This window comes from Ochotona princeps, chromosome 11 (genome assembly GCF_030435755.1).
Source record: "Ochotona princeps isolate mOchPri1 chromosome 11, mOchPri1.hap1, whole genome shotgun sequence".
Classification (NCBI taxonomy): domain Eukaryota; kingdom Metazoa; phylum Chordata; class Mammalia; order Lagomorpha; family Ochotonidae; genus Ochotona; species Ochotona princeps.
In genome coordinates this window covers 50,945,679-50,960,361 of record NC_080842.1, presented here as the reverse complement: position 1 = coordinate 50,960,361, position 14,683 = coordinate 50,945,679, and the positions used below count along the sequence as shown (strand labels likewise).

Below are 14,683 nucleotides of genomic sequence, written 5' to 3'. Positions count from 1 at the left end.
TCATTAGCCATGATATGAACTCAAACACCTTGACCTTAACAGGTTTTTGTTTTACATTATGACTTTTTAACCTCCTTTGGGATTGAAGAGGCCAACCAAAAATAATGCTTGTGTCATATCTGGGTTTTAGGGTCATGAGTTTGGGGACAGCAAAGCCATATATGAAGTGTTTTATGCCATTAAACATTGGATTCTGGTGGAAATCGGACAACACTTGTGTCTCTGTCTTAACTCAAAGGGGATTCTCATTGTCCCGGTCTGGATGTAAGTGATGCCTGGTGTTTCTCTCGATGTAAAGAACGACTTGACAAGTCAGGGAAGGGATGGGCTGGGCTTATGGACCATGGCTTTGGCTTTCTGCCCCTGGAGTTCAAACTCCAGCAGCCATGGCTGCATGCGCTCCTCTGATCTTAAAGGGGAACACAGGGCAGGTGTTGTGCCACCACCTGGGACACTTGCATCTCACACCAGAGTGCCTGGGCTCAAACCCTGCCTCTGCTTCCCATCCAGCGCCCTGGGAGGGCAGAAGATGAGAGCTCACTCACTTGGTCCCCGTCACTCACATGGGGGGCCTGGATGGAGTCCTGGCTCCTGGATTCAGCCTGGCCCAGCCCAGCTGTTGCAGACATTTGGGGAATGAAACAGCGAATGGAAGTTCTCTCTCTGTTTCTCTCCCTCCCTCCTTTCTGCTCCCTGCTACTCCCTCCTTCCTTCCCTCTTCCTGCCTCTCACTTCCTTTCCCTCCCTCTCTCCTGCTCCGTCTTTCAGATAAATAGAATACACACATGTATTTAAAATTGTGAGCAAACGCTCTCTGGATTTCAGCCGTCTACGTCATAGACACATACTTCATTTGAGAACTGAGAGGAATCAGGACGGTCAGCCTCTCTGGAAAAACAGAAGTGGGGATGATACTTTTGCGTGGTATTGCGTAACACAGGCTCTGACGGCTGACCTCAGCTTGATTCCCAGCTCTGTGACCCTGGGCAAGTGATACATCCCTTCCCCTTGCCCATCTGTTAAGGTTAGTTGTGAAGATTAACATGCAGAAGTGTAGCACGGTCCCTGACGTTCAAAAAATGCCTTGCTAGTTGAAAACAAATCCTTTTTTCTAAACATCCTCACCACCGAAAACTCGAACACTGTGAAATCTTCCAAATGTCACCTTGGCTATGAATCAAAAGCAAGAGCGACGGCTGTCCTGCCAGTGTGTGCCAGGATTGCGTCTTTTGGCATGGTAAGAATCAGCTGTGGCCACCGGCAGGTCGCTCGGCCCTCTGGCCTTGATCATTGTATTGCCTGTGTTTGCAGTGTATGTAGGGCACTGGGACACCAAAGGCTGACTGTTCTGTGGTGTGCATCCCTTCAACACGTTCCCAAGTGTATAAAGTAGCAGAGTGTGCAGCTGCGCATGGCAAATGGCTTATCTAAACAGTGGTGTGTTTTCCTCCTAGGTTAGACAAGCTCAGGGTGTCAGGGTATCCCTTGTAGCAGTGAGCCATCCTTCTACCATTTTTATCTTCTGGTCCAAACTGACCCATGCTCTTTGTTTCCTGGAGGCCCAAAATAGCTGCTGTAACTCCAATGATCATACTTCCATTTTAAGCAGGAAAAAGGATAGAGAATCAAAGACCTGCTTCCTGTCTTCGAAGGGATCCCCAGAAGTAGAATTCAACACCTCCGCTTGTATCTCACTAATCAACATTCGGCCATTTGGTCACATCTCATTGAAAGTGTCTAGGAGAAGTCGCCTTCTTAGCTAGAAGCATGACTTCCCCACATATCTTTAGCACACAGTTACTGAGAAGGACAATGGTGTCAAGTTTCAAGGTGGTGAGTTTATAATCGCTGCCACGCCAATCCTTAAAACACCCGGCCACTTCCAGCATCCCATATCAAACAAGTGCTTGCAATCCCAGCTGTTCCGCTTCTCACGTAGCTGTCTGCTCATCATCTGGAGAGGCAGCAAATGGCCCGTGTGCTTGCAGCCCTACACCCACATGGGAGATGGGGATGAAATTCTAGGCTTCTAGCTTCTGCCTGGACTAGCTGTGACCATTGTAGCCATCTGGGAAAGTGAACTAGCACATGAAAGATTCTCTCTGTCCAAAATAAATTAATTGTTTAAAAAAAAAAAAAAGCAAGAGCTTGCAACCCTAGGCTAAAGCTATTGTGTGAGACATTACAGCTTGCATTTATACTGAGTACAAAGCAAGGAGCTAAGTCTTTGGCCTAGAGGAGGGTGGACATGACAGTCGCCATCACCTCACTCAGCTGCCTGCTGGTGTCTCCAAAGCAGGTGAAGGTGAGGGTGGGCTACAGGAAGGTGTGTGTGCATGCAAGTCGCTCATCAGGGCCTAGCACACACCTCTGCATTTATACATATAAGCACTCCACATTTTAGAACTGCCACGGAGAGCCCACCCTTCGAAATCCCTGTTGGTGAAAGACTGCTTCCAAAAACCTGCCAGATGGCCACAAATGCCGGGAGTTCCTTAGAGCAATCCTAGCCCCCCTTCAACTAGTCCCCATTGCTCAGACTCCACCAGAGGCTGTCAGGGGCCAGTCTGAATCCCAGGTCAAAGAGGAAGGAGCTCCGGGTTTGTGTCGTTTTGTCCACCAGCTCTCTGAGCAAGCCGCTGTCGGACTCTTGTCAGAATGGTGACACACAGAGAGACCCAAGCAGCATTCTGCAAACGCAGAAACCCTCCTGCTGGAAAGCCAAGTGGTTACAGACATGGCCCAGTCCCGGGCTTGTCCTCATGCCGGAAGCAGGCTTAGTGAGATGGACACTCCCCTGCTTCATCCTGAGCCATGCGCCAAACCCAGCTCAGGGACATGTCTAAGTTCTTGTTGCCCCCTGAGACAGAGGCCACGGTGGCGCGGAAGCGGTGACTTCAGACTTAGAGCACCATCTAGTGCTGACATGATGGAAGTGGCACAGACTCAGAGCAAAGATGTGACTGCTCAGGATTCCTACCGGAGCCACACTCCCGGCTAGGTTGTGAATGGGCCGAGAAACACTCCAGGACAGGGACATCGTGTTGCACCCACACACATCATGCACACGCAGGGATCCGTGACCTCACCAACCAGAAACCAGTTGGCTACGAACTCACAGTTCTAAATGTTTTAATGAACAATGTCCATTTTTAAGAATTTATTTGAGGGCAGACATAGAGACAGCACTGGGCTGCTCTCTGCTGACTTCAGATCCAAATGCCCACAACAGCTGGGATGTTGCACAGCAGGGAGTTTTGAGGCCTTAGTCCAGGTATCCCATGTGCGTAGCAAGGACCCAACTGCTTGAGCCATCACCACTGCCTCCCAGAGGCCACAAGCAGGAAGGTGGGGCGGGAGCCAGAGCCATGAATCACACAAAGGCACCCCCGGCTGAGACAGGGCGTCCTAACTGGCATCTTAGCCACCAGGCAAAATGCCAGCCGTGGGTTTTGCTTTCTGGATTTTTTTTTCATCCATTTGTCAACTCTCTGAGTATTACATGCATCTCACACCAAGGCACCAGGGCCCAAGTTCAAGGGTCATTGCCACCCATGTGGAAGATTTGGATGTGGCTCCTGGCTCCTGGATTTGGCCTAGAGGAATGGAAAATTCTCTCTCTTGCTCTCCTCTGTGTGTGTGCACATGCGCACGTGCAGGTGGATGTATCTTCTCTCTTACTCTGCCTTAAAAAATAAAACATAGTAGGATGGTGGTAACCAGAGGTGGGAGAGAGCCAGAAGGAGGGCTGAGTAACTTCAATGCTGGATACCAAGTCAAAGGTAAATCAGGACGAAGTTGTGGCAATCTGTTGCATGTTCAGATGGATACAGACCATGACACCTGTACAGGCGGACCCACGGGTTGGGATACAGGCAGACACAGGGCTGGGATACAGGCAGACCTACTCAGCTATGGCAGTGCAGCCTCTGTGAACTGAGACACCTGCCAGCCCACACTGCTCCCTCACTCTCACACTTGGAGATGACACCAAAAAGCGGACAGGTGGACAGACAGCAGGATATGGGCAGTTAGGGGAAGGTTTGGTCCCCAGGATGAGTTTGCTCAGAGAACCGAAACCCCAAACACAAGACAACACGTTAAGAAAACCCATGTTTGGGGACCAAGTAGTGGGGAGTCTAGATGACCTGTTTGCAGTCCTGAACTCAGCTGGGGGGAAAGGAGCCAGAAGGTACCCTTGTGTGATGAGACTAAGCTCTTACTTCCTCTCGGTTCCTGTGGAGGCAACAGGTGCAGCAGGGGCTGGCTGTTCAGTGACACTTGAAGCTCTGTTGCATGACCTCCAAGTCTCCAGAGATTCTGGCCACGTGGCACATGCCTGGCCTTTCACACATGTGTGCTTTTTGAGTCCCAGTGAAAGTTGGTCGAATCAGGCCTCTTGCTTGCTTGCTTGCTGTGTGAGCTGGTTTAAGCTGAAAATTTCTCCGACCTTGGTTTCCTTGTGTGTACAATGGCAAACATTCTGGTTTCCCGAAGTGGAAAGCAGATCTTCTCTAATGCCAGTGTACCCCTGAGGTCTGTGGCTTGGCCTACAGAGGTATAGGTCCTTGCAGACTTGGGGGTCTTGGGTGGGGCTCTAACACGTGCACCAGCGGGGTGGGTAATTCCTCAGTCACACTAAGATGGGGGATTGCTATGGATTGCTCACTTTGCACCAAGTGCAATGGAATCATTGCACGCTCATCCCCCTGCCAGTCCATTACAAACAGGTGCACTGTTCTGTGGCTTATCTTAAGCTCTAATCTTAATGCTTTCCAGAGCAATGCTAAGAGGAAGGAACAAATATTGATCTAAATTTGAATATCTCCTTGGGTACTTCCCACATCCCAATACCTTCTTTGGAAATTACTGACTTCGCAGGTCAGGTGAACGTGTATGTGTGGAACCGGTATTTCTCGTGGCACATCCATCAGGCACGAATCTGTGCTGTGCAGGAAGAAACAAGCAAGCAGGGAAACTCAAGGCCCAGTCCCTCCTGTGTCCCCACTCTGCTGTGCTGCTCTTTGAGCCTGCTTTGCAGGACATAGCTGTAGACCTACGGCAAGAGTCAGAGGGCAGCCAGTAGGCTAGGAATGTACTCCCCTCCCTTTTAGACCAGCACATTCCAGACGGAGATAAGGTAGGGCTGGGCAAGTGAGAATACTTGCTTGGTTGCAATCATGCTACTTTGAAAGAAGAGCAGTATGCATATGCTCAGGCCAGAAAATGTACCAAGTCAGGCCTCCCAGGGGAGGGCCCCAAGGCAGTCCTGGGCAGTCACAGGCCAGGGGTCTCCCAACCCATGTGGTCTCCAACTCCTCCCAGACATGTGCCTGTGAAGAACTACATTAGTCATGACTGTCCAGAGCGTTTTGGCTCCAGTCCCAGAGCCAGTCCCACCTGCAGCTTCCTGCGAACACAGATCCTGGGAGGCAGCAGGGACTGCTCCAGCAGCTGTGTGTCTACCGCACACGCGGGAAACCTGACACTTCTGGCTCCTGGCTCCAGCCTGGCCCAGTCCTCATTATTGTGGCCATTTGGGAAATGACGCAGCAGATCAAGAGTGCGCTCCCTGCCCCTCCCTGTCTTTCCAAGAAATTAGATTTAAAATCCCACTGAGAGGTAAGTCATTCCTCAGCTAGGACGCTACAGCTTGGGAGACTGGCTGACTGCAACGTGTCCCAGCGCAGCACGTGGCAGGGCTGAGCTTCAAAATGAAAAGCAGAGGCAGGGTCCCTTCTCTGACATCACACTGCTTGCAACAGTCACCCCACCTCTGTGACTGAATTTGGAGCAGGCCATTTCCTTCAAATTGGAACTCAGTCATTCCTGCCAGCACCCAAGGGAACACCTGCAGGGTCCTAAGCCCCCAACTCAGAAACTGGAGCTTCCGGTGAGAAAAGCAATGAGGACCCCTGGAAGGGTCAGAAAATGGCTTAGGAAAGTCCAACTTTGAAACTTCACTCTTATGGAATATCCGATATTTTGTAATACATTACAGTAGACTTTTGTTCATTCACTGGCTATGCACACCAGAGCCTGGAAGAAAAAAAAAAAAATCGGCCCTCCGTGCAGTTCTCAAACTGGCCAGCAGAGGGGGTAGGGAGCCAGCTCTGGGCAAGAGGAAGGAAATCCTTGCACAATCTAGAGGCCAGCGCTGGCCTTCTGAACAGCCGTGGAACAAAGAGCTACAGTGAGGGACCCTGGCAGGATAGGAGGGGAGCTCTAAGGAATGGTGCTGGGGGTGAGGGCTGAACAAAGGGGTAGTCTAGACATGCAAGACCTGGCAAGTTAGCTGGCCCTCTGGCACAAAAGTCACAGACAAGGATGGCACCAGCAGGCCGCTCCACTCTGCCATTCTCCCTGCACCAGAAACCCTGCTAGACCCGGCCTCAATCTTGTTCTCCCGGGTGCTAGGAGAAAGGCGGTGTCTTCATTGCAGGAGGACAGGTTACAATTAGGGCCTGCTAGGGGGCACTGTGGGGTGGGATTGGCAAGCAAGGTGGAGCCAGGCTCTAGACTCACAGTTGCAGGAAAGCACAAAAGGTGTGTAGGGGGCTAGGCCCAGTGACACATCCCACTGTCCAGCAGCGCATCTCCTAGTGACCCTGTCTTCATTCCCGAACATCACTCCCCCCAAAAGGAATCCAGGCTCCGGGGTTGCTGGTTTATTTCAGAGCCAAAACAAGCAAAATGGAATTCCAGGGGGCTGGCATTGTGGCGCAGGATGTTAAACTACTGACTGCAAAGCCTGCAGCAGCCCATAAGACTATTGGTTCAAGTCCCAACTGCTCTGCTTCCTATTTAGCTCCCTTCTAATGAGCCTGGGAAGGCAGAAGATGGCCCAGGCTCTTGAGCTACTGTACCAGGTGGGAGACACAGAAGGAGTTGCAGGTCGCTGGCCATCAGGGCCATTTGGGAACTAAACCAGTGGGCAGACCCCTGTGTAACACTGCCAATTGATTATATTTCTAAATACAAAGGGGCCAGTGTTGTGGCTAGCAGCTGCCGTTGCCACCCGTGATGCTGGCATTCCATGCGCACACCAGTTTGTGTCCCAGCTGCTCCATGTCCAGCTACCCGCTGATGGCCTGGGAAAGCAGCAGAAGATGGCCCAAGCCTCTGAGACCTGTAGCCACGAGGGAGAGTCAAGAGGCCCTGGGGGAGGGTCCCTAGGAGGTTTCAGAACCAAGTGACGCTACAGACACAATGGCCTCCTGAACTGAGAAACACGTTCCTGTGGTTTCCGTAGCTTCACCCAATTTTCTTAGTTGTGGGAGCCCTGAGACACTGGGGGGTGGTGAAATCGGGGTCGGTGTTTCAGCAGGGTAAACAGAAAGTACCTTCCACATAGCTGTTCATGTATTTTAAGTATTACAAAAAAGTCAAAACGTTTTTAAAAATTTGAAGTTACATCAAGTTACCAAAAAAAGTTGTAGGAAGAGATTAATTTGTTGCTGGTGAAAGAATATTACTTGATACAGACTTCCCATAGGTGTAAGCAGTCTATGGTGGCAGGCAGTAATGTCCTCCCCCCCACTCACCTACTACTCCGTCTTACCAGCTCCCTTCCTGGTAAGTGCCCCATACAGGTGGATCATGTGTTTAACTCTTTTACACTATATTTTTTAAGATTTAGGGTTTTTTTTTTATGGAAAGGCAGATTTACAGAGAAGGAAAGACAGAGAGAAAGATCTTCCATCCGTTTGCGCTGGTCCACTCCCCAAATGGCTACAAGAGCCAGAGCTGAGCCGACCCGAAGCCAGGAGCCTTCTCCAAGTCTCCCATGCAGGTGCAGGGTTCCAAAGAGTTCAATCCTCTGCTGCTTTCCCAGGCCACAAGCAGGGAACTGAAGCAGATGGGACATGAACTGATGCCCATACAGGACGCTGGCACTTAGAGGTGGAGGACTGGCCAGTGGAGTCTTCGCACGGCCCCTACGTGGTATTTTTCTGCACTTTTACTGTGCGTAGGAACACAGCTATCCAGATAATAATTGCACGTGGCATTCAGTTCAATGGCCTGCTCTGCAGGGCTGTAGCCTAGGGGCAACGGGCTGTAGCAGCAAGCTGAGGTAATAGGCTGCTGGCCCAAGCCTAAGTGTGCTCTGACATCTGCACAGCCATGGAATTTTCATGAGGAATCTCTCCCAACATGCCCCAGCTGCTAAGCGAAAATGACCACAGTATTAGCCTACGGCGAGCCTGGTTTTTCCATCACTGCTCTGTGGCCATGTTCCCGGGGAGCAGTGGGGTGAAAGGCAGGCATGAACCAATCATTGTACTGCTTTTGCAATTCTTCTAAGACTCTTTCAAAATCATGTCTGCATTTCACCAACAGTGGAGGTGGGTGGCAGAACTGAAGGCAGAGTCAGCCCACGGTCACCTGACACTGCATGGCACACACGCGTGGAGAGGACGCTCCATGATGCAAGTGCCATGGCACTTTCCCTGCGCCAAGCTGGAAATGATCGGACTATTGCAGACAAGGCACTGTATTTAACATTTTTATTTCAGAACTCTGCTTTGGTAGTACAAAAAGTCATTGAAGTACAAACCAGACAGTTAAAAATACATTTGACACTCACAACAGTGGAAATGTTTTCCTTGACAAGTGTTGACAGCAAGGGGTGGCCAGCTCACGCACGCCCCGGAGTAGCTCTCTCCCGCATTAGTGTGGAGTAGAGGAAGTTTGTTCTGAGTCCTTGCACCCTCGGAAGAAGGCGGGGCCTCACAGGAGGTGTAAACACAGGCTGTTCTGGAGACTCCTGGAACTCTCATCGGAGACTCTACCCCAGTGGAAAGCGCCCACGGTGAACTCGGGAAGGCTCCCTCTGTGGCATAGCTGGAGGCGAGCCAGACACAGAATGCCCCCCAAGGATGAGAAAGGATTTCCCGAGTCCTCCTGGTATAAATACAATTTTAAGTCTTTTTGAGTATTCTTTTGCCTGTTGTATTGCTATTTTAAAAAAAAAGTGCTCTGGGTTGAATAAAATTAAAAAATAGTTAAAGCTGAAACATACTCTGTATCCCTCACCATCGGGAGGGCACAATATTTTTAAAGCAAAAAATCGCACTTATGTTTCTGAAGTAAAACTATTGGCCTAGCCTGCACATGTATTATTTACACTAATGCACATCTCAGAACCGCTTGTATTTATTTTTTGGGACCTCCATGGAACTGGCTTCCAACCCGGTTTCTCCTCCTGTGCTGTGTATACGAATGGATCCCATACACCATCTATTAGTTGTCAGTAAGAATTCACAGGAAGTTGACTCCACCATTTAAAAGGTTAGCGATTTTTAGTTTGATGCTGGAAACAGAATTGGATAGGTATATCTGGAGTAAATACTTTAAAATATATTTGTAGGGATATTCTCTTTCAGGAGCCCCATTTTCCCTGGAGGTCACAGAAGTGTGTGAGCATCCCACTGACACCGACATGCAGCAGGTCTGGCAGACTTCCTGCATCGGGACCCCCAGACCCCTCACCCCAGTCCTCTTAAGCGGAAGGCAAGGTCTCCACCGGCACTCTTCCAGGTGTTTCACAAAATACACAACTCGGAAATCTCTACATGTCTTTGTAAAGATTTTCCAGGACTGTAGGGACATTGGCCACTGAGAGTTGATAAGGAGCGTCAGTTAAAAGATGCAAAACAAGCAGTTCCCCAAGAAAAACACGCCAGGATGGTGTGGGGCTCGCCTCATATGAGAATGGCGATTTCTGTTTTGTTTCGGCCTTGGGTTGTCTAAACAAGATTTTTTTTTTTCAGTGTCTTTAAACCCTTTTGCTCCTTTATTCAACACTCTAAAGCTGGAAGAAACAAAAACAAAACAAGAAATCAGCTTCCAACTTTGACAAGTGACCTAGGAGCTGGCTTGGTGGGACTCTTGGTCTAGAACCCCAGCAGCTAGAACACTGCTTCCCAGAATCCTCTGCCACTTGGGAGTCACCTTTGACTTCTTCTCACAGTTAGACCATCTCCATGAAGATCGTCTTCAAACCAGGATTAAATGGCAGGTGAGAGCTGGGAAACAAAACTTACACATCCACACACACACACACACAATCCCCCACCCCAAGCATAGGCTCAGACGGTCCACAACCTGTGCGGGGCGCACGGTGATCGCAAGAGAACGGCAGTGCGTGCCACCAAGGCGGGCCGTGGCCGGGAATGGTCATGCAGATAAAAGAGAAGCTCCTTCCTTCCCCAGCAACGCAGAAGGTCAACAGGCTTCTGAGGAGAAAACCTGTTGCAAAGCCCAGGACTTCGTCATCCAGCACAGTTAACAATACCCCCTTTTTAGGCTTCCATTCCCAGGCCTGCTGACTTCTTGATAGAAACAATATAAAATGTATAAAAATATTTCCGAGGCAACTTGCTCTCTTCTAAGCTTTGGGTCTCTTACAAGTCTTCCAATCAAGTCACCGCTGCAAGAGAAAAAACAGGTGGAGCTTTACCAAAAGGCTGGCATCCATGGGCTCCCGCCACCCGTACAGGGCAGAAACGCACAGCAGCAGTCCGCCCCTGCACACGCGCCTGGCGTAAGTCAGCACAAGGAAATATTAAGGCATTTCATCACCAAGGAGTGAGGAACCCGGGGCCGGCAGGTGTAGGTCTGGGTTGATGTGCACTGCGCAGGTGACGTGGGGACATTCTCTCTGTGACTCAGCGTCGCCTCTGGAGCACACATCCTCCACCAGGTGCTGTGCACACAGAGAACCCCTTCTGCAGGAGCCATACCCCTGGGCATCCCTGGGTCCCTACTGCCTGGGACTGTGTCGAGCAGGCAGGAGCAGGGCCACCGGGCGTTTATTCTGAGGTCTTCCAGGGTCCCCAGGGCGCTGCGTCCTGTTTGTAAGTCACTCTGCAAACTGGTCTGGCGCGTCTTCAGCTTGGATGTCACAAACAAAGGATTTGCATAAGTGGTTTAAAAACTTTTCTACTTTCCAAAGGACGTTTTGCAAATAAATAAAGGAAGGATCTGTAATCTTGTATGAAGGTAGTTCCAAAAGGTCATGGAAAATTGAAATTAAAAGGTGAGTTGGTCGTAATGCAAAAAAAATGAAAGCATTATATTTCACACCAAAATCAGCATAATCTTTTAATATCATTGTTTCCAAGAGCTTTTTAAATGCCGAGGTTTTTGTTTGTTCTTAAGTTGAAAGACAAGCAGAGAGAGGAGAGAACATATGCATTTCCAAGTCTCCTCCCACTCTTCTGAGGACGAGCTACCCAGCGCGGGACTGCAGGTCCACAGCCACCAGGCAGGGACCCCAGACAAGAGGCCCTAGTTGCACGTGCAGACGCATGTAAAACAGACCAGAGACGAAACCAGCTTGCTGCAACATGACATGCTAGAGGTGTCTTCACTGGACAGTATCCGTCCCAGCCTGGGCTCCTGCTGCACTCTAAAATTGTCCCTACTGTCCTCTGCTTAAAATCATTTTAAATATTCATAGGGATGCATGGTGATCAAGAGGAGAGGGAAAGAAAGGAGAGGAGATGGGTGAAGGACCCTTCGTTTAACAACAACAAAAGCAGCAATGACGTGTTAGTCCTTAAACGGGCATGAGTCACGTTGCTGATGGAGACGAGTGTGCGGCTCGCCATAGGACTGGAGGCACACGCAGGAAATGGCTCCACTCTGAGGCCGGGCTCAATTCACAAGAAACATTCTAGCACAGAAAAAGGCAGAAAGACCAGAGGTAGAGAACTACCAAAACGGTCCAGAGAGGAAGGAAAATAAAAAAAAGGAGAGATTTTTTTTTTCCCAGCAAAACTTTAAACCAGACCATTTTCTAGAAAATCAGTATTCTATTTTTGTCACCCCCACCCCTTCTTGTCCTCCCTCAGACGAGACATTGCACACCACGGGAGTAACAAAGCCCACAGCTGTTGTTATGGGGTGCAGCCAGTGACAGCCAGCACCCATTGACAGTGGGCAAATGAAATTTGCTGTGTCCCCCAACCTCTGTCCTGAAGGTGGGTCCTACACAATGGAATAGTAATTGCATCCTCAACCACTTCCCCCACATCCTAAATGAGCCAGGATATTGCAAGTCCAATTAGTCTAGGCATTTTTTAGTACAGGCCTAGTTCCTGTTCCTGTTCATCCTAACGAGCACTAATCAACTCTTTAGCCCAAAACTCTTAGGTATTCGCTCCTGCCCACCTGTGACTCACCTATCAACTGAGAGGGGACGGTATTGTGTTGTGTGTAACCACTCCCCTCACAAGCCCCTTTAAAAGGCCCGTGAAGCAGGGGCTCTCGCTCTCTCTCTGGCCAGGTGCTTCCGTTACTCTGGCACCTCGACTCTTGGCTGACCCAGGACAGGTAATCCCCTGAGCATGGTCCCTGTGTGCTACTTAGATGGGCAATGGTTATAATGATGTTGTTTCTGGTCTGTGTACTATCTGGAGTTCCAGGAGGGGTGAGGCCTAGCAGTAGTAGAATGTGGGCAGAGAAGCCAGGGAAAGGTGAATGTCTGCAGCTTTGTAACTGTGTCCAGGTTCTTTGTGAGTGTGCCCAGGTTATTTGTTGCACGTCTCTTCGGATAACATATATTGTTGGGGAAGCTGGGACATAGGTCTTTAGCTTAATGGATGGACTTAAGGATGATGACCATTTGTTTCTTCTGGGATTATGATTGGTTGGATTATGATTAGGTGGATTGCTGTATGGACTTGTAATTTGCTATTGTGCTCTGTTGTCTTCAAGGTTGATTAGTAAAGACTCCTTAATAAACCTTAAACATGTCTGGTGTGATCTCGTTCGCACCCTGCAACACTGTCTGACCTGGAAGGCAAGCCTGCCCCACGCTCCTGCTTCCTTTGCAGCCCAGGAGAGCCCCCCACTCAGAGGGGCTTGCCCCCCGTCTGACTGAAGGAGTGCACGTGAGAAACTCAGGATGGCCATGGCAGGGCCTGCAGCCAGAAGCCTGTTCCAAGTGGCTGAGCCTGAGACATCTCCACAGCGCCCTCTCCTGGGCTGTGGCGGGTATTCCATGTGACGGCACAGTCCTGCCCAGCAGTCAGTCTCCTCCCAGAGGTTGGTTATGACCATAACCACATCCAGTTCACTGCTAGAAGCAATCATCCACAGCCACCGTGCGCAGCTGACGGAAACTGCACTGTGCACCCTGTCTCTCACAGACGAATGTGAGGTGCTGGGCAAAGCCCTCACTACAGACGCCAGAAACCAAGCAAAGAGGGAAGCCGATCTTTCCAAAACTCCTGTGGTTCTCCTGGAAAGGCAGTACTGGGCTGGCAGCATGGCCAGGTACATGCAGGCCTGACCAGAATGGCCATCTAGAAGGGCAGAAGACACCGCATTCGCCAAGGCCTGGTTCCTGACGCTGACAGGAGGCCTCTGAAAGGGAGAGACCGACCGCCCTGCTGTGCGCTGCGCTGCTTCCTCCTCCTCCTGTAAAGATACCCACACTGATAAGCAGGCTCCTTGAAAGGGAACTCCACTTCTCTCAAACTGCTGCCTGCCAGCAGAAAGCACGAGTGGGGCTTGCGACAGGTGGGGCTGGGAGGCGGGGTGGAGACGGAATGCAGCCTGACTTTTGTTCTTACTGTTCACCCTGCAGTCTTTGTTGCTGTCTGAGTAGTTTATCTTGTGCCTGTTCTGTACCGAGGATTTTCAGAAGGGGATTCCATTTCGAACACTCCTAACAGGTAGGGCACTGGGCATCGGACATCGTGACTGCCAGCTCCTGAGGAAGTCACATCCAGGCTCTGCAAATGACCATCACCAGGAAGCCAATGGCAGGTGGAACCTCCCATGGCCTCAGCCAGGAGGCTGAGAACTCAGAACCAAAAAAGCTGGGAAGCTCAGAGGAGAAAAACTGCCTCTGCAGACTGCAATAGGAGCTCCCTGAGAACATGGCCTGCCTGTCTACCTTGCGCAGGGCTGTGTCCTCAGGGCCTGGCACACAGGAGGGGCTCGGTAAACACGGTTGAAAGAAATGCTGCTGCCTTAGCTGCACCGACCGAGCAAGGGTGACTTCCCTGACTTCCCTGAGATACAACGGCCCGTGTCCTTAGTCCACCCTGCAAGAAAAGCTGAATGCCTTCCAAACTGGACACCGTCCAGGCGGAGCTCTGAATGCCAGATGACATCAGACACTCAGGACCATAGGAACTCGCCCCACAGGGGGCCCTGGTGGGACTGATAGGGTCCCTACTGTGAGCTCCTTGGCCGTGACCAGGGAGTGCATATTTGTTTGCTGCCTGGTCAGGGTCAGAGAAGCATTCCAGAGTTAGCTTCACAGCATGCATCCTTCCCAGCCCAGCCCATGGGATCCCACAGCCCTGCTTACAGGAAAGTCACTCCCTCCAATGGGATCTTCACCTGTGAAGTGGGGACACTGTGACCCAAAGCCTCCAAAACTGCATTTGAAGTTCCTGTCCCCTCATTCGGCTTTTCTCCTCACATGCCTGTTCCTCTCACAGTGGGTCCTGAGTTAAGGCCGACCTCCCTGGATACCCACAATTAAGACAGAGGCAGCCCTGCACCTAGGAGCAGAGGGGCCCTGGATACAGTGCTGTTGACAGCTGAGGCAGGAGTCCTGCGACACCAAGGCCATGCCAGGAGGCTCACCCACACCTGCTCAACATGTAGTTTCTTTCTTTCTTTCTTCATCCTTTTCTTTCTTTCTTCTTCTTATTCTTCT

At 50.5% G+C, this 14,683-nt stretch overlaps 1 protein-coding gene across 1 annotated transcript in view; it reads right to left on the bottom strand.

Annotated features, from left to right (window-relative positions):
• Window positions 1-8,961: 8,961 nt before the first annotated feature.
• The window catches only part of RELL1 (RELT like 1), a 51,364-nt gene continuing 45,642 nt past the window's right edge, over window positions 8,962-14,683 (bottom strand). Inside the window, exon 7 of the mRNA XM_058670222.1 lies at window positions 8,962-10,432. The gene's annotated coding sequence lies outside the window, so the exon portion shown is untranslated. The remainder of the gene's footprint in view (window positions 10,433-14,683) is intronic.